The 20,325-nt window shown below is 36.6% G+C and overlaps 1 protein-coding gene and 1 pseudogene across 9 annotated transcripts in view; both read right to left on the bottom strand.

Annotated features, from left to right (window-relative positions):
• Window positions 1-20,325, bottom strand: part of LOC120421903 (DNA-binding protein D-ETS-3) — a 121,436-nt gene that overhangs the window by 33,071 nt on the left and 68,040 nt on the right. The window lies entirely within an intron of this gene.
• On the bottom strand, window positions 9,122-12,526 carry LOC120421905 (40S ribosomal protein SA-like; annotated as a pseudogene).

The raw sequence follows: 20,325 nt of genomic DNA on the forward strand, positions 1-20,325 counted from the left end.
ATTAATTTTGCGCTAAAATGATGTCTCAAAGCGAATGATTTTCAATTTTTTCTTATATACCCACTAAGATTTTTTTTTTAAAGCAGGGGTGCTCAAAGTTTTTGGAGGCCGGGCCAAATTCAAAGCTCAAATGAGCTTGCGGGCCAAATTTACAAAAAAGGTTATTAAAAAAAAAATATGTTATTTTAGTTAAAAGACTGCAAAATACATCTATAAGTTGATTTTTTTTCTATTTCTTTTATTTTTTGAACATTTTCCTTAGTTAAAAATAATAGAAATGCAAAATGGCAGATTTTTTATCTGTATTGTTTATTTTATTGTTTCAGGTATTTGAAAAAAGTTTTTTGCTGAATGTACTTGTGTTTTCAATTAAATTTTAATGTTTTGTTTTTATCTTTAGAAAATGGTGACATGTTAAATGAAAAATTTATGTATTTGCGTAATTTTATCTTTAAATTAAGCGTGGTCACGCTTTCTGAGAGCCACAGTTTCAAGATTTCAATGAAAAAAAAATGTTAGAAGAAGTTTTAAGCACCCGTAAAGTTAAACTGCAATCATTATTTTCAAAAAAAAAAAAATTAAATTCGGCAAAAAAAAAACATTTTAGCGAAAAAAACATTTTTTATCAAAAATTCACTGAAATTCAAATTAATGTTAATAAACCGGAACATGCCAAATGATTCTAAATGCAGAGGAATGCATAATTATTTGATATCAGCTGATTGCACTTAAATTTCCATAGATTTTTTTGAAAAAATATTTTTGCTCTTGGTTTGCGACTCATATTTTAACAATGGGGAAGGGGAGGGTTGGTCGTCAAAAGCTTTGAAAATATTTGCAACAGCCTTGATCAACCGATTTCAACATTTTGTCTGCCTGAATCAGATGGTAGTCAATCAGATTCGTTATCTAACTGTCATGAGTTCGAATCCCGAAGGAAGGTTCTAAGTGCAAAGTAAGTTTGAGGGTCAGTTCATAAAAGGGTCATTATGACTTTGAAATGAATATAGAATACTTATATTTTTGCAGTTATTACAGATTTCTACTAAAGTCAAATTTTAACGTTTTATAAATATTTCCAAAAATGTTTGATGAAAGTTTTGACGATATTTACTAGTTTCACTCACATCACATTGAAACGTGTGAAATTGTGTGATTTTTGAACAAAATATTTGTGTCCTAAGATGGGGATCAAAATATTGATAAATCATTAGTTTTTTATTGTAGCGACCCTAAGTCGCTCCTCCATATTTCAAACATAACATCCAAATTCAAGTTCATTACAACGGTTGCAAAAAAATAAAAATGATAAGAATAAAAAAGTTTAAAATGAATTTTGAAAAAAGTATAAAATCCATAAAATCATATTACGGGCCATTTTACATGATCATTCAAAATGGGTCCGCGGGCCACAAAAAATCACCTCGCGGGCCACGTTTGGCCCGCGGGCCATACTTTGGTCACCCCTGTTTTAAAGGTTGAAATTTCTCTAAGTTGGGATAACCAAATACTTTGAAAAACGAGTTAATCGACAGATTATAGAATTTTGGTGAATTTCAATCCAGTTTCATTTTAATAACACTTATTTTTCAATCTTGTTATTTTTTAGAATCTTCAAGAACTTCAAGCACAGGCCGTTCATCAATGACAAATGCATTCAATGTGGTGAAGAATATCACTAAGAACAACATGGAATCATCAGGTGAGTAGATTTGGCAGTTGCATATGGATCATTTCCATTTTTTTCACTAACTGCAACTGCTGCACTAAAATGGTATGAAAATACCAAATTTAGGTATTTCTTGTGCAAATACCAGCGACCAAAATGTGCTCTTGGTTGCCCAGTAATAGATGGTAAAATACCATGAAATTATACCAATATCATGTATTTGGAAGACCACAGGAATACCAAAATATGATTTTCCAAGGGCGCGGGAATACCTAAAAATTAATCCATGGCAATACCAAGTTTTGGTATTCAAGCAATGTTCAAAAATCCAGAAGACCTCAACTTGGTATTGAAATGGTTTTATTTTGAGGTATTATTTTACCCTTGGAATAACATGGTTTGGTATTGTTGTGCCCTTCCACATCCAAGATTTTGGTATGATTTCATGGTATTTTACCATCTATTACTGGGCAACCAAGGGCACATTTTGGTCCCTGTTATTTACCCAAGTAATACCAAAATTTGGTATTCCGGTGTTATTTACCCCTGCTCGGGTATATGTCGTATTTCAAAATGATTTGTATTTATTTTATCTTTAATTGGTAAAAACTTTGAAAAAGTATAATTTAATTTAAAAAAAAGATTTTTATTTTGGTCTTTATTTAATTTAGACGTAATTTGATGTTAAAAGTAAGAAAATAAAAAAATACAGAACATTTGATTATCCGTAGTCCAATACAAAAACCTTCGAACTTTTGATAATCAAAACTTTGGATAATCGAAAATTCGGATAATCAAAACTTCGAATGATCGAGTTTGAACTGTATAAGTATGCTCATCAGGGTGCCCAGAATATGGGACTTTTTCTCAAATCCTCGCTCCACAAGCTGATTATTGCTCCTTGAGCTATTTTAGGGCTCACGATGCGCTACTTCCATCCAAATATTCCCAAAAGTGAGTTTCTCATTGGAAATTCAATGCTCTACAAACCAAAGCTGTAAAACTCGACCCTGAAAAGTTATAAGCGATTTAAAAAAGTCATTTTTGTATGAAAAACATTTTTTTCACCAACTTTAGGCTCAGGTACCAATGGGTAAATCTCAACAAATTTGTGGAGCAGAGGGTCATTTTTTTCTGGGCACCCTAATGCTCATCAATCTTTATAAAGCAAAATATTCCTTCCAAAAAAATAATTATTTAAAACGTGGCCTTGTTCGTTTCAGTTTTCCATTAAATATCAAAAAAAAAAAATCAAATTATTCGCTCTACAGCTTTGCCTTGGCGTTCTCGATTGCGAGATTCTTACTCGAAACTAGGTGTCCGAAGGCTTGATTGTTGAGGCAATTGCAAACCTCTTTTTACGCCTTAGCTTCCATCCACCCCGGGATACGAACTGACGACCTTTGGATTGTTAGTCCAACTGCCTACCAGCGACTCCACCGAGGCAGGATCCAGGGAGACGACTCCTACACCTGGACTGAGCTAACGACCTAACCTTTTTTTTAGGTTAGTTCGGGGCCAACATTTACTTCCCGTCCGACGGAAGGCGTGATCAGACAAATCTCGTCTCGAAAATGCCACCGGGACCGTCTGGGATCGAACCCAGGCCGACTGGGTAAGAGGCAATCACGCTTACCCCTACTCCACGGTCCCGGTCATTACCATTACATATATGGATTTAAAATTTAAACAAGTAGAAACACTCTTGTTTTGTCAAAATGTGTAGTATTACTTGAGTTATCTTCAACAGTTTAAAAACAAATTTGTCCTAAAAAATCTCGTTAAAACTTTTTTAAACTAAAATATAATGTGATAAAAAAATTCGAATTTACAATGGGCAGTTACTAGAAACCTGATACTTTTTCAATAATTTCATGAAGATTTTGAAATCTCTTATCATAAGACTACCCCTGTAGCATTAAGCTGGTCTGTTTTGCAAATAGTTTTACGGATTGTTTTGCATGCAAAAAGCTAATGGTCAAAATTTTAGCCAAATATATGCACGGGACCTTGTACGAAAATTGATAAACCAATAGATAAAAAAACGAGTGTTAAATTTTCGATCGCAGTACGCATCTAAAAACATATCCCTGTTAATTTCAGCGAAATGGTGCAGATTTGGCGGTTTTTAGAACAAAATGACGTTTTTTTGTGAATTTTGGCGGGAAATTACTTTTTTATTAATAAAAACAAGCCTTAACCGACAAATTTCGTCTTGTGTTTTTTGTTTGTTGACGTATAGCTTGTTTGCTTATTCAGCCTCCTGTGATCAAAATTTGATTTTACGCAACTTTTTCCATACAATCTGCAGATGCTCCGGAATCGGTTCCAGAGTGGCCAAAGTGGCAATTTTTCAGCATATAAACCTTCCTTGGACTTATACGAACCCAACGCAACAAAGAGCACCTCGATCCGACGCTCTGTATTGAACTGATTCGCGTTCGAACAAAACCGTCGAAATTTTTTATATGTATAGAAGAAGACGCTTACTTTAATAAAAAAATGAACAACCGAAATAAATGTTTATCGATTTTACCCGAGCATGGGTAAATAACAAGGGAAATGCGTAATAATATCTTTCTCTGGTATCAATACCAAATTTTGGTATTCCTGGACCCTTTAATTAGTCTTAAGGATTTTGCAAGAGTAAAATGTGGTATCATACCAATTTAAGTTATTGTTTTGATATTGCAAAATTGCAGAATTTGTCAATGGTCGAACACCACATTTTGGTCTTCTTTTGGTATTACAGTGTTTTATCAAATTCCTCTGAAACTATGGGAAAATTTTGACCAATTTTCACAACATAATTAATTTGGCGCTAAAATGATGTCTCAAAGCGAATGCTTTCATTGAAAACCGGAAATTTCAAACTTGATTTTAAACATTTTTGATATACCCCCTAAAGCAGGCCTGCCCAACCTTTTCGGCTCAATTTTCACATTTTTGATCGTAAAAATTACAATTGTTAATTTTTTCATGGTTTCATTGATAGAATCGGTTCTCAGATGACCAGTAAACATAACTTTGATAAAATTTTGAAAAAAAAATTTGCAGTTCGTTTTTATGTAAGTTTCAAGTGAAAAATTGGTCCGGCCCGCGAGCCGGATTGATTTTTAACGTAAAATGTGGATAAAAACGACTTGTATAAATATTTTTTCAAACTTTTATCAAAGTTGTGTTCACTGGTCATCTGAGAACCGATTCCATCAAAGAAACCATGAAAAAATTAATAATTGTAATGTTTACGATCAAAAATGTGAACATTGAGCCGAAAAGGTTGGGCAGGCCTGCCCTAAAGAAATGACTTGAAATTGTGGAAAAATTTTTAAGTCAGGATGGCACATTTTGGTATTATTTTGGTATTGAAAGGTTTTATCAAATTCCTCTGAAACTATGGGAAATTTTTTATAAATCTTGACGAGATAATTATTTTGCGCTAAAATGACTTGAAACCCAAAACTGTTAAAGCTGATTTTCAATTATTTTTATATACTAACTAAGATTTTTATAAAACGTTGAAATTTCTCTAAGTTGGGATAACCAAATACTTTGAAAAATGAGTCAATCGACAGATTATTGAGTTTTGGGAAATTTCAATCCAGTTTCATTTTAATAACACTTATTTTTCAATCTTTTTTTTCAGAATCTTCAAGAACTTCAAGCACAGGCCGTTCATCAATGACAAATGCATTCGATATGGTGAAGAATATCACTATGAACAACATCGAAACATCAGGTGAGTAGATTTGGCTGTTGCATATGGATCATTTCCGTTTTTTCACTAACTGCAACTGCTGCACTTAAAAATGGTATGAAAGTACCAAATTTTGGTATTACTTGTGCAAATACCAGCGACCAAAATGTGCTCTTGGTTGCCCAGTAATAGATGGTAAAATACCGTTAAACGGGGTGACTTTGATAGCCGGGGTGATTTTGATAGGTTTGCGATTTTTCCGCAAAATGAAGAGTACAATTAAAATACGTACGGAATTGTTTGGAATCATACTGACCGCGGTAGAGAAGTGAGAAATTTCGAATCGGAAAACGGAATGCATTTTCGGATTCTTTGGACAATTTTCTACTAGGAGAAGGTTAAATAAGTTTGTAAATAATAAATAATGTGTGTTTTTGAAACACAATTTAAAAAAAATCTAATTTATAGGCGATTTCAGTTGAACAAATTTCATGTAAAATGTGAAAACTTGTGATTCGTGCTTCAAATTCAGTATAAAAAGCAATATAAATCGATAATTTTATAAACAAAACTAGTTTTAAGAAATTTCAGGCAAAATTCCGACTTTTTAACAATTTTACCTAAAATTTATATGTATTTCGTTAAAAAGCATATAAACTTAGTTAACTAAGTATAAACATTGATTTTTTTCCTAAAAACTTTATCAACTACTTTAGTGATGATATATTTAACGTACAAATAAAATTTGATTATCTTAAATATGATTTTAACAAGAAAAACTATGACTATCAAAGTCACCCCGGAATTTAAACTAAGAATTTATAGCGTAACTATTTGTTTCTAAACACTAGCAAATGTTCAGAACGATTCATGACAATGTTTGAAAAACGGATAACACTACTAAAGCAAGTTCCTATTTTAAGTATCAAAATAGTAAAGTATTAAGTATTACCAGTTATCTTGTATAAACATAAAACTTATAATTGACCATTAAATTTAACTAAATATAATGCTAAAATTACAAAAGGGTTATTTTATGTGATATAATGATTTTCAAAAGCTGACGTGTTTTTAATTTTGAAAAAAAAATCTATTAATAAATTCAGAAAATCTCAAGCTAGGGTCTTTTTGACAGGGCTGGATTCAGGCCGCTTTTCTGGCAAATCTTACTTTAACTCCAGATTTCAAAAATATTTAGACTACAATTCCTGGTTCCCAAAAACACGATGGACAGTTGTCCATACAAAAAATAACAATCTATACCTCACTTTTCATCCCTTTTAAGTGTCTATGTGGTTTGTGGATGATCCCTTATCAAAAATTTGCCTAAATTTTAGAAGTATTTGCAAAGTTGTACTGAGATTTAATTTGGTGATTTAATAAAATTTTGTTTTTTGCTTTTGGAAAATAAATGTTTGTTGGACAGAAAAAAATCAGATGTATTTCTTTTATTGACGAACATTTGCTTATGAATCGGCCGAAAGGTCAAAAGACTTGTCCCGAAGATGCCATCGCGCTAATTACCGTCCGGCTTCAAACAGCAGTTATTTCAAAAATGTTGTGCAACGAAAACCACGGCTTGCACGCGCCCAGAAGGTCCACCCAGGCGAGGCGTCAAACCGCAAAGGTCGTGACAGAGGCGCACTATATCACCGTTAGCCCTGGTAACGGCGACTCCAAGGATCGTGGCGCGCAGAAAAAAAAGAAAATTCCGGAAAACGCACCACACCAAGAGGAAGAAGAGTGGCAGGTTGACTGAATGGAGAGAGAAAAAAACTACGAAATCATGTTTTGTTGTATTTATTAATATTTATGAATGGAAAAGAGCAAGAAATATAAAGCGTTTAATTAAATTTCCGGCGACCGAACGACAGCCGCGCCACCGCGGCCATGCAAATGGCCAGGACGGCGATGGGGACACCCCTGCCTCAAGGGGGGTTCACTCTCTCACACACACACATAAATAAAGTACAGTGGAAAAAATATGAAACAAAAAAAAGTCATTCGTGAAAAGCTTTTGCCGGGCTGGTAATTAGCACTGTTGGCACTTGTGAATGGCGCTCGTGCGGTTGACTGTGTTTGGGTTTTGAAGTTGAAAGAGAAAGAGAGAAAAATTCCAGCAACATGCCAGAAGCAACAACAAAACAGCAAAAAAAAAATTAAAAAAATGCAAAAAAAACTCATAATACATGAGCGAAGCTGGCGAAAACGGAAATAAGACTTTTCATTACTAATTAAAAGTATTAATTATAGAATCTCATTAAGATAGAGGTCGCACTCTGGCTTCCGATGAGCCGCTGCGAGAGGGTACTTTCGTAGATAAAGCCGGTGGAATCTCAACATGGCCAATCCGCGAGCGCTTGAAGCCACTTCCGGTAGGCTAATCATCCCAAGAATCATGATCTCACTGTAAAAAATATTGTTTTCGTGAGCAAATATTTAAATATTTTAGTAAAGTCATATGTTGAGATAGCTAATACTGCTTCGCTAATCTATTCATGAGTGGGTTTCGCTCAATTTGAGGTGTTCACGTTCCGTGACGAAACAGGTGTCGTGTGTGTGTTTGTGAGCACGTGATCGTAAATGTAGGAGATCACGCGGCAACAAAGGTTACAGGTGATATGGTGTCTCGGGGGTTAAGCTCTACCGGAAGCAAAACAATATAGCTCCATTTGGAAGTAAAAATAAAGCCCCCTTTCGTCGTCGTCGTCGTCCACTAGTAATGTATTATAATTTTCTGATTATGTGATTTGCATTAACTAGCAGTCCAAGCAGGCCGTGTAGTTGTAACACGGTGCAAGTGAATTAATGTGGAGAGTGAGGGTTATTTTTTTTCTCGAAAAGTGGCAGTAAGTAAGCCACCCCTGAAAACGGAACAAACCGAAGGGGTAGTTGATGATTTGTTATTTGTTTCGAGGTTTCCGCGTAGTAATGCAAATTTTACACCTGGTTCCACGTGCTTGAAGGGAATAAGGATATATAAGTTCTTCTTTGTCCATGAATGATTGAAATAAGGAACTTTGAATGAGACAAATTCTTTCATGTTATATTGAATTTTAATGCATAAAAAACAACCAATTGTTTGATAGTAGCTCTGTAAAAATGACATTGGTTTATTTTTTTGCAAAATTTATTCTTTCTTTCCAGGAAAAATCTAAATGTGCAATTTACAACAAAAAATAATTCACGCCAACTGTTTTAGTCGGTTGGGCTACTGGTACTCGTAAAAAAAAGATTTTATCTAAAAAGTACAAGAGAGCACAGAGGCATCGATTTGTCAAACATTGGTTTCTTGTTATAAATTCAGAAAACGTTAATTTAGGTATTTATTTTTCAATTTGTCCTTCGCAAATTTTATTTCAGCCTTTTTCAATGTCTCTAAAAAAATCAGTGGTAACGTTAGTTAAAAATTTAAATTTTCATCAAAAAATCAAAAATCCCTTATGCAATCAATTGAATTGGTATCCCGGATGAACGAGGATGATTTAGTGACCATAAAGAAACATTAAATTACTTTTTGGGAAATGTTGACGATTTGTCAAATTGTTGGTTCGAAAATATGGTGGTGATGTTTTCACAAATAGTTAGTATTTGCAAAATTGTTAATTTAAATTTTAAATGGTGCTAGAATTTGATCATATTCTTGAACATAAATTTATTATTTGACAGATTCTCTTAATTTTTTTTTCGAAAAGAATAAGTTGATGTGTTTTTAAGGGAATTTGAAAAAAAAAACTAGGAATTACATATGTTTAAGAACTTTTATTATCATTTATATATATTTTTGCCTTCCATCTTGAACCTTTTGCGAATATTTCTATACTATTTATGAAATAATTTCTTTCAATTCCTCTATTTTTCAAAAATGCTGTTTTAAGCCTTATTTTTTAATCTACGTGAAGTTTATACATAATTTTAGTTAAATACATAGTTTCATCGCACCCTATCGATACGTACTTTGACAATGTGTTGTTGATTTGAACTAGGTACAAACAATTATTCACGTCTACTTTTGCTTTCAAAAATCGTTCTTCCACAGATGGTGCAATTGTGCAAGTTTCAACAGGTCTAAACAAAAAATAATATTTCTCACCGTCACTTAAAATTGTATGAATTCTGCCAAAAAATATTTCAAATTCCTCTTCAATACTAAAAAAACAATCATTATTCGGTCTTTTTTCATTTCGTTTTCCTGACCAAGTTGACTTAAAGAACGGTTTGAAAATAAAGTTATTAAACTTCAATCTGGACAAAACAAAAAATTCTCTAACGTTGTTATATTTGTTAATCACGGATTCGTCAATAACAAATTTTTGAGTTGTAGTTCTAGTATCAATGGAATTGATCAAGTTCACCTTTTTGCAGAATTCTGAAACTTTTGGATCGATGGACAAGTTATCATAATTGTTAATTTTGAATTGCATTACACAACGTTTTGCAACGTTTTGTTTTTAATTCCAACCGCACTCGGATGATTACGATCGTTCGATAACTAACGTGAATGATTTTATTTCATCAGCTATCAGTAGGGGAACAGCATCTAACGTCGTCGATCTAACTCCATCGCGCCACTAATGTTGCCATATCAGCACTCTGACGTTCAATTACAGCTCATAAAAGCATTTTAAAGTGAAATCGAGTGATAAATTGCTCCATAAGAACTGAGCAAGCAAGTTCTATTAACAGTTTTATAAAATAAGTTGTTTGAAAAGTGGAAATCATCAAAGTGGATGGAGTTAGGAGCGAGTGTTTAACCTGCCAAACATACGAGAATTTCCCTAACGAGCTATTTATCACTCAATTCCAGTTGAAAAATGATGAGATGTAATTGAATGTCAAAGTGTTGATAAGCCAACATTAGAGGCATTCTGTAGTCAGTCATCGACAAACAGCCGACCAGCTTCGGACATGGCCCTTTGCGCGTAGCAGCACCGTCGTTTCTCCTTGGAATTCACCGAGGCTCCACCCTATAGGGTGATCCGATGGTCTGGGCGTCGTCCTCGTTCCAGTCATCGAATTGGATCATCTTCAGGCTAACAGCACCAGTAACGGCCGTAACAGCCGCGGCAGCAGCCAGAGCAGCTTCCTCACCCCAGTTTTCACCCTCCTCCGGATCACATTAGAAAAACAGATCTGGCTTCAGCTCCCACTTGTCGGAGATCTTTCCGCGCAGCTTCAGCTCCTCACGGGCCAACAGCCACCACATCAGACCGACCGAGTGCGACGACTTGGTGTTGCACAGGATGGCAAAGTTGACGAACTTGAGCAGCATAGGACGCCTGATCGGTCAGCGGGCCGGTTTCGATCAGCAGCTGTGGCTCACGGAACGCAGGGTGGAACTGATTCGTGAACTGGCCTGCTATGAGGGTGGCCTCGGTGTAGTGCGCGAACTTGAGCACGGCACGCTGAGTGAACTGGGCGCTGGTAAACATCTCTCCGGAGTACTCGACGTACTGGCGGAACCGGAAGTGTTTGGATCGAGTTGTTGTGCATCGCATCAAAAGCCATCCCCAGCGGAAGCTCTGCACCTCCAGTTGGCGATTTCTAGCTGGATTTGCTCAAACCTGGCTGAACTGCTTGCTCTAAGCCGTGAACCGTTCCCTCATTCGGGGACCGGATTTTCCCGTGACATCGGCCAGGCCACTGAAACAACACACGGCTGTTTTTTTCCTTCTCCTTGAATTCCTTCATAAAGAAGTAAAATTGCCCCTTTGTCGCGAGGTAGTATTTCTTCGGAAAATCTGCAACGGGAAGGGATTAATTTTTATTTTTATTACAGCGTTGTAAGCAACTTACCAATAGCGTGGGAATTCTCTTTCTTATCAAATTATATTGCCAAAAAAAGACACAATGCACAGTGCAGGAAGGATTTTTCACGAACTTGTGTTTTTTTTGAGTCCAACTTCAAAAAAATGCAGATTATCGATTAATAATTATTTTCGACAGGACTCCTCCAACTCCTCGGATACAATCTACACTGTAACTGAAAATCCACATTTTTTTTGGTAATCAGAGTCGAACAGAAAAAAAATCGTATGAAGAAGTGCGAAAACGAACTCAGCAAAGTGCGATTTTCAGTTACAGTGTATTTTGTGATTCCTACTGTTCTCTTTTGAGAGTGTAAAATTTGTTTACATCCAAGCCATCGAGAGTCGTGGGTGGTGGGTGGTAACGTTGGGAAACGAATCTCCGGGATCTCTCAAAGAGGCCATCCCGAAATGACGTTTTACTTAGCTTGCTAAACTTTAATATCTATAGATCACTATAGTGTTTTTTTATAGTTTCTAAGGGATTCCCTAGGTCAAATAAATCTCTAGAACATTTATTTACAAGCCAAGCAATACAGAATTTTTTTTTGATATTCGGTGTTTAAAATAAGGTTTTCATAGCTACATACAATGTGCATTTAGTAATTATTGATTGTTCGTTTACATGAACGCCAGTTAAAAATCAAACCTACGTCAGCATTTCTATTTTCAAATTAAATTGTATCTAAACGTTATTTATGGACGCCCCCTGCTGTCTTCGCACTCGCAAACGTCAACAATTCAATCGTAGCAGGCAGTTGTTTTTTTCGTCGTCGCGGCCGGCTGTGTGTTTACAAGTGATAACACCGTTTTGTTTTCGTTCGCGGGAGTTTGTTTGTGTTTATTATTACAAATTTTGTATGTGAGAACAATCGTGACCAAATTGGCCACCGAAGAAGCGAGGACAAAATCTGTCTAGTGTTTTGAGTGGCCTCCGGAAGCAAAACAAGTTAGCAGCAGCTGTTTTTTCCTCCTTTCTGTGGGTGACGGCCTAACAACCTCCGGAAGGCGTTTTTTCGGCAGTCCAACTCCCGGATGTGCAACCTGCGCTTGAATTAGCTGTCAAAAGGTTTGTTTTCATTGATTTTGTCTTTCGCGTTCAGATTTGTTGTGAAAGTTCAATCAAAACCATGCAAATGGCAAAGTGTTAACAAAGAGTCTGTCCTGCTCACGTTAGTTGATTAGTTATTATATTATGAACGAGCAGGATAGATTCTTTGTTTACACTTCGACATTGTGCCATTTACATTGTTTTGCGTAAAAAAGGTCCACATATTTGCAATAGCCGTTAACAGTGAAAACTGGTCGGATTTAGACGTGCGCCAGGAGAACAAATCAAGCAAAACAATGTAAATGGTCCAAAGCCAAAGTGTAAACAAAGAGTCTGTCCTGCTCGTTCCTAACGTAAACATCCGTTGAATTAAGCAGGACAGACTGTTTGTTTACACTTTGGCTTTGGCCCATTTACATTATTTTGCTTGAAATATTAGCAAATCACCTGCTGGAGGGTTAAGTTTTGGCTGACGCACGAAGTGATTTGTGTACCTTTTTTTGGTATCCTCCGCAAACGTCAAAGCATACAAAATTGCTGCCAGATCTTTTCCGGGAGAGATCCGGAAAAGTTCCGGCAGCAATTTGTATTGATATGACGTTTGCTGAGGGTGCCCAAAAGTTTAGTTACGTTCAGCCTGCAAATCACTGATTCTGACGGAATAAAGTGATTATTTATCACCCCTTGGGATTTCTTCTCAAACTTTTATCGTTCTCTTTTTCCAGGTAAAAGTAAAAGACGCTTACACAAAAAATGTTTTTCAAAACGGCTGAGTCGATTCAAGCTGCTTTTCTGTCAGCTGAAAAAATAGTCTTGCCAACCCTACCTTCCCGAAGGTAAGTTTATTTTTCAAAAGAGTTATCAATTAAAATTATAAATGTTTCCTTCTTTTTCCAGAAAGGAGCGGAGGAGGAAGTTGATTCGCCGAAGTCGGAACGTGAGCTGCAAAACCGGCGGAGATTGTGTCGTTCCCATAGGCTAGGTTGGTGAGTTGATTGGTGAACTCGATTCCGTGCAAGCACACATCAGCGGCTTCTTGCTTAAGAAGGTAATTTGAAAAAAATCCTTGAAAAATTATCTTTAAAAAAAAAGCTTTTAACTCCAGCTTCTAACATTCCAGATCGATCAATTGTTTTCAAGGGCATGGATAGCAACATCATCAAGAAGATTCAACTAACCACGTGCCGTTGATCATAAAAACATTCTGTGCTGAAGAATATCACCAGCAAAACCACCTTCAGATAAGTGCTTGATTTTTTTCTACAAAAGAATTAGACACTTTGTGATAATTTCCAACATTTTAGGTAGAAACTCAACTTGGACCAAAAGCAACAGAAAAGGCAGCCCTAGTTGAAAAAAAAGAAAGATGTGTGCGTCAGTAAATCAAAAGCGATCTCGGGGTTGGAGTGAACTAAGAGAGCCAGGATCAGCAAATCTTCAGACAAAGATTGACTCCAAAGAATTCGACCGTATTAAAATTTCCGGTAAGTCAAACTAAAAGTTTTCTAAGAATGTATCCCCGATTGCCAAATAAAGCTCCACCACTTTACGCTAGCCCCTTCCCTCACAGAGCGTAAAAGGGGGCTTAACAATAACGGATTTTGATCTTCTCACAATATCAAAAACTGACCTTCCCAAGTTATTTCCGTCTGCTCGGGATGATAACAAGTTGTATTCTGGAGCAACATTTGAAAGGGACGGTACGAAATTGCTCTTAAGGCCTTCTTCCCATTTCAACACATGAAAAGAAAGGCCGTAAGAGCGATGTCGTACTGCTCCCTTCAAATGTTGCATGTTTATTTATTACCATTTTTTTTCATTTAGTTTGTTTTCTTTTTTTCAGGTTGAACTCAAGAACAACAAGATCACCAGATGAACTCTCGGTTATCCGACGTTGCACGACTGCGCCGTTTTCCTTCAGAACAATCTTCAGAACCGGCTGCTGAAGTAACCTCTGGGACCCCTCCATCCGACCAACAATTTCCAAAGAATGACGGAGATGGAGCTGATCGTGGTGTACAGCTTTGGTCAACTCTACCACAGCGGATACCTCCCTGAACTGTGTTTTTTCTTCTGTATTAGTTTATTCTAAGATTTTTTTTGTGTTATTTTCTCTTCAGTTTAATTTGTTGCCAATTTAGAATCCCGCAAACTCTCCATCATGTTTGAATTTAAAATCCATATATCATTAGGACAATTCAGACAAAAATATAATATATATATCAAATAAAATGAAAAAATAAATAAGCTATTTGACCAAAGCAAAATTAATGTTTTCTAGCTCAAAATTCCGAAAATCCTTGAAAAATTGATGTTCATTCGAATTGTTACAACTGTTCCCCAAAATGTAATGCTCCATGAAAAATCACTGAAATAACTATTTAAAACCATAAAAATACCATTTGAGAAATGGTGAAATCCCTAAAATATATACGCAAAAATGAACTTTCAAAAAGCACTTGACAAAGTGTCGCTAGAAGAAAAAATCAAATAGTGAATATTGCTAACAACATATATGGGGAATAGTTCACTATTTGAGAGACAGTGAGGAATTAAAAAAAATATTTACCAAATAGTTGCTATACAATTTGGTAAAAGGTTGATTGAATATTTAACAAATGATTTTCAAACGGTTTTTTTCTATGCGGGATTCGCCTGATTTGCCTTTTTTAATAAAGGTGTTTATTGGCTTTTTGAAAAATAGAATCAAGACTAACATTTAGAAAGGGCTAACAATCCTGTTATTAGAAATGTCTATCTCGACTCCACAATTTCCAAAGTATTTATTTTCAAAGAGAAATATTTCACAAATGTTTAATTTATGATGTTGGAAATCGGATCAAACGTTCCCAAGATATCGGTGATCTAAAATCGAAAGGTGATGGGTTCGGTCTCAGTCTCGCTCGGCAAAGTCAGATCCCTTAAAAGAGTAAATCAGCTCACTGGGAACACTGACCGGTAGGGAATGGGTTTCGTCTTGCGGCGTGCCGGATTTCTAATCCAGAGGGCGTGAGTCACTGTGAAGATGTTTTTTTTTAAACGAGAGCTAATTGTCCATATCCCGGCAACCATATCAATAATGTTCTGAAAAGCAAAATGTAGGGATTTCCAACTTTAAAAAAAATGTTTCAAAAACAAACAAACATGAGTATGAGTTATTTAAATTGAAAAACTACAACGTGTTTTTTAACATTCATCCAAATTGATACCGGTGCACATTATCAACATTTTAAATGAGTACTTTTTGTTTCAAATTTGAATTTGCATTAAAAGGGGTTGAAGGGGTAATTCTCTACCAACTCACACGAAATCGGGAAAAGTTGCCCCGACCCCTCTTCGATTTGCGTGAAACTTTGTCCCAAGGGGTAACTTTTGTCCCTGATCACGAATCCGAGGTCCGTTTTTTAATATCTCGTGACGGAGGGACGTTACGACCCCTTCCATTTTTGAACATGCGAAAAAAGAGGTGTTTTTCAATAATTTGCAGCCTGAAACGGTGATGAGATAGAAATTTGGTGTCAAAGGGACTTTTATGTAAAATTAGACGCCCGATTTGATGGCGTACTCAGAATTCCGAAAAACCGTATTTTTCATCGAAAAAAACACTAAAAAAGTTTTCAAAATTCTCTCATTTTCCGTTACTAGACTGTAAAAAATATTGGAACATGTCATTTTATGGGAAATTTAATGTACTTTTCGAATCTACATTGACCCAGAAGGGTTATTTTTTCATTTCGAACAAAATTTTTCTTTTTAAAATTTCGTGTTTTTTCTAACTTTGCAGGGTTATTTTTTAGAGTGTAACAATGTTCTACAATGTTCTCTTTGTTTCGTCGTCCGTGTCTGTCGCGGGTGACCATGAACGGCCATGATCGACGACGACCAACTTATTCAAAACTTTTTTTCGTAAAATCGCAATATGTGCATGAATCTAATGCATAGTCTCTACAGTCAATGCACAAAACGCATACACCAAAAGCTTCGTTTTTGCACCAGGAAATAATCCGATGAAAAATCGCACTGCACGGACCGGTGGCCGAAGTTTAGGCCACCGGAAGTTCCGGATTTTAGGAAAAAGTATCTGATTTATCCAATTGTAAACTGATACGCTTTCTTTTACAATAAATAGTCATGCAAAACAATCCTAGAATAATATTAATACCATAGGACCCATCGGAACCGGTTCCACCGATCTCCGGTGGCCACATCCGGAACCGTAGTGGGAAACAGCATAAACTAGTCGTGCGACGTATCAAACTTCTTGGTTTTGGATGGAGAGTATTTTTAAGATGTATTTTTGCCTTCTTGACCGGTTCCCAGGTTCTCCGGTGGCCACATCCGAAGATCATGTTTGGCAAATTCCTGAAACCACCCTTGCGACAAATCAAACTTCATGTTTTGAAATGAGGAGTGTATAACTCATAAAAAAAAAATGTATAACTCATGTCCCCATCCAAAATCAAGAAGTTTTTGATGTATAGCAATCGATGTTTTGCGCGAAATCATGTTGCGGTAATTTTTGGGCCTATTTTTCCCACTGTGCAATGACTTGTAATTTCGATTTTATTGTTTGGTTATGGTGATTCAGGAAAATATACAGGGTTCATCTTTTATTATTGTCACAAAAAAAAACAGAAAAAAATATTGATTTGTTTTTGTTGCAAAAATAAAGTTCGTAATAGTATACCAGAATATTTCCATTATAAATTTATTTAGAATAAATAATATTTATTCTATTGTCTTACTATAGAACAAAGAATTGTATCTCGAATCATTTTCAGACGCCGAAGGCAATTCTTAAATCACGTAATGGAAAACACGTGGAAGACAGTTCCTAGCCAGAATTTATGTCCCGGTCGCATGTCGGTCAACAATAATTCTCGGAAATCGCTCGACCAACAGCGTGAACCATCAAGAAGCGTTGTTCCTCTCCACCACCCCGAACCGTACCATATCGAACACGAAAAACAGCTTTTCTCCACCTACAACAACTACTCAGCCCAAGAAGGAGACTCCTGGGCTCGGAGGTTGGAACGAAAGTGAACGTGTTTGGCTGTATTTTGTGGTCGGTGGGCTGTAGATCTTATCTTGTACCTGGCAAAGCTCTCTTTACCGGGGGTCGTTATTTCTATTTCTGTTTGATAATAAAGAAATAAAAATAAAAATAGTGCACGAAAGGAAAATTGGCGCCGAGTCCAGCACACCTCAGGGAAGCCCAGCAAAGCACTCTTTTCCTTTGGTGTTCGTTTTTATCGTTTCATTTGCGGTTGGGGATTTCGAGAACTACTACACTACAACTCTCTGCTGTTGCTTCTTGGGAGGCACACACAGTCCCACAAGGAGGCACTATTCACTCTTCATGTCGAGATCGGAAGTCCTGTAGAACGTGATTTGACCCAAGCTGGTTGGTGGGTGGTACGCGAAGGACCTTCAACAAGTTGAGTGGTGGTAAGGGGAGGGAGGGGGAAGGAAAACGGAAAGGAAACGGAAAACCGGAGGAAAATGAGAACAGAGGTGTGAAATGATCGGAAACCAGCAACAAATATAATTAGACGCCGAAGGACGCTCCCGGGGTGGACGCGGAGTTGAAGAATTGTGGTTTTTGCTTTGTTTTTGTTTCACGAATAGTGAAATATTGCATCGTCATAAATTTCGGCACGGAAACAACAGTGATTACTATCGCAAGGGGTTTGTTAAGTGCAAAAAAAAAAACAGGAAATGAAGATTTTCAATGTTTTGGGTAAAACTTAGGTGCATATTTTGCCTTGCAACGCCTACACTGTCCTTTGTTGAAGATTTGATTACTATTCAAAATCAAGTATTACGAGAAAAATGAATTTGAGTTTTAGAACATGCATTGGAACATCCTCTACCACCTGGTGTAAATATCCTGATTTTTTCAAAAAAAAAAAAAAAAAATTGCACAGAGTTTGGCATGTTTATTTTTTTAATTATTTATTTAGCACAGAAAAAAAAACTTTGGAGAAAGTGGGGCAAATATGATTTTGTAAAAAATGTTTTTCTTCTTGTCTCTCTTGTCAATTGTGTATGGATATTAGAGTGTAACAAAAATGACTTTTTGGCGGGCATTCAAGGGTTTGTTCCGGTCAGCGTATTGAGCCCAAGTCCCGAAAATGAGCTTGATTGGATGTAACAGGAGCTGGCGCTTTTTCATTTGAATTTTAAATTATATTTAACGTCTATTTTTGAGGCATTTGGCCACCTTGCATTTGAATTTTAAATTGGATTTAATGTCTCTTTTTGAGGCATTTTGGCCACTGAAGCGTTTATTTTCAACATGATTGGCGTATAGGCCAGCTCCTTACGCATCTTTTGGTATATATAACATTGAAATTTGGAGCACCCTGGAGCTCGGTACAGAACTTCAAATTTTGGCATTTTTTTTTCAAAAAATCGGCTCAGCGAAAAAGATATGCGTCGCGCTTCGCGACGCCCTAGACGCCATTTGATTTTGCTGGGGTCAAATTTTTCGAAAAAATGACAAACTTTGAAGGTTTGTACCGAGCTCCAGTTTGCTCCAAACTTCAATGTAATACAGCGATTCTCAACCTTCTTCTAGGCTGGTACCCCCTGCCGTGTAAATCAAGTAGGCCCGGTACCCCCGTTGAGAATCGCTGATGTAATATATACCAAAAGATCTGGCCTACATGCCTACATGTTGGCAATAAACGCTTCAGTGGCCAAAGTGCCTCAAAAATTGAAATTTTTGAAAAAGTCTTTTTTTACGGGTTAAATCCTCTTTAACATTCAAATGCAAAGCGCCAGATCCTGTTACATCCAATCAAGTTCATATTTGGGATTTGGGCTCAGTATACCCACCGGAACAAACCCCTGAATGCCCGCCAAAAAGTCATTTTTGTTACATCCTAATGGATATTCCATTCCTTTTTGCAACATTTATTTAGGACAATTTAACATGCATTGTGATTGATACGCTTGAAATAGCTCGGAATATCCCAATTGTACATTTTCAATTCCTACATCAATTTCCAAATTTCCACAGCCTGCTTTTCATTTCAGAGGACAATGTTTACCTTCCCATTTGGCAGTGTCAATACAAGGTCTGGTCTGGCTGAGAAAAGGTATCTGTTCGACAGACGAAAATAAAATTTCAACCTCATTGCGGGGTGCAGGTCGACAAGCCGTTTTAACCCTCGGCCTGAGTTCAAATTCATTTGGGGTCACCACACCGGTGCAGGACAGCGATTATGAGCAGGGGTTAAATGTCGATGTGATACACAACAGCCCTGGGGGAAAACAGAACCCCCGAGACACCGCCCGGAGAAGGTGTTTGCCCAAGGAGGGGTGTTAAAAAATCTCGATCAAATAATTTAAGGTTTACCGGTTTGAACAAGGGGTGGGTGGGAAGGACACATGTACACGTGGAAAGTGCTGCTACACCCTCTCTATTTTGGGATTTTAGGGCTAAAAAGGTGCAATGTATTCATGATTCATAGTTGATTTCGTGCAATTGTTTTAAATACATATTAATAAGTTTATTGTTATTTGTTGGCAAAGGGAGAGAAAGCCATGTGAAAATAAGCGTGACGGTCGGCTGGCCACGTGGCACCGTCAATCAACTGTGTTAACTCGGGAGGGCAATATTACGCGCGCTGGATGGTGGCCAGCGTTACATGTACAAATGACTTTTGTTGGCTCAATCAACACAAGGGAGTTAATGGATCGGGAGGTGGGGGCGGCAAAGCAGGGCCAAGAGAGTGACGAAGACAAACTTTAATTCTTGGGAATATTAGATAAAATATATAAATCGCATTATGCATCTGGACTGAACAAATGCAGAAAAAACATCGAAATCTATTCTTAACAACTATGGAATAATTTTGCCACCGACAAAAAAAAAATTCAAGATAGTTACTATTTTCAGCAATTTGCTATGCAAAGGTTTGTACATTACAAAAATAAAAAAAGGTTAGATCTTTATTATTAGGACTACAGAACGGAACAAATCGTAAAGTTTAGGAAAAAATATTCAGTAGCATCCCGAGCAGGAGTAAATAACACCATACCATATTTTGGTATTACTTGGCATAATAACAAATACCTAAATGTGCCCTTGGTT

The sequence above is a fragment of the Culex pipiens genome, chromosome 3 (genome assembly GCF_016801865.2).
Source record: "Culex pipiens pallens isolate TS chromosome 3, TS_CPP_V2, whole genome shotgun sequence".
Taxonomy (NCBI): Eukaryota; Metazoa; Arthropoda; class Insecta; order Diptera; family Culicidae; genus Culex; species Culex pipiens.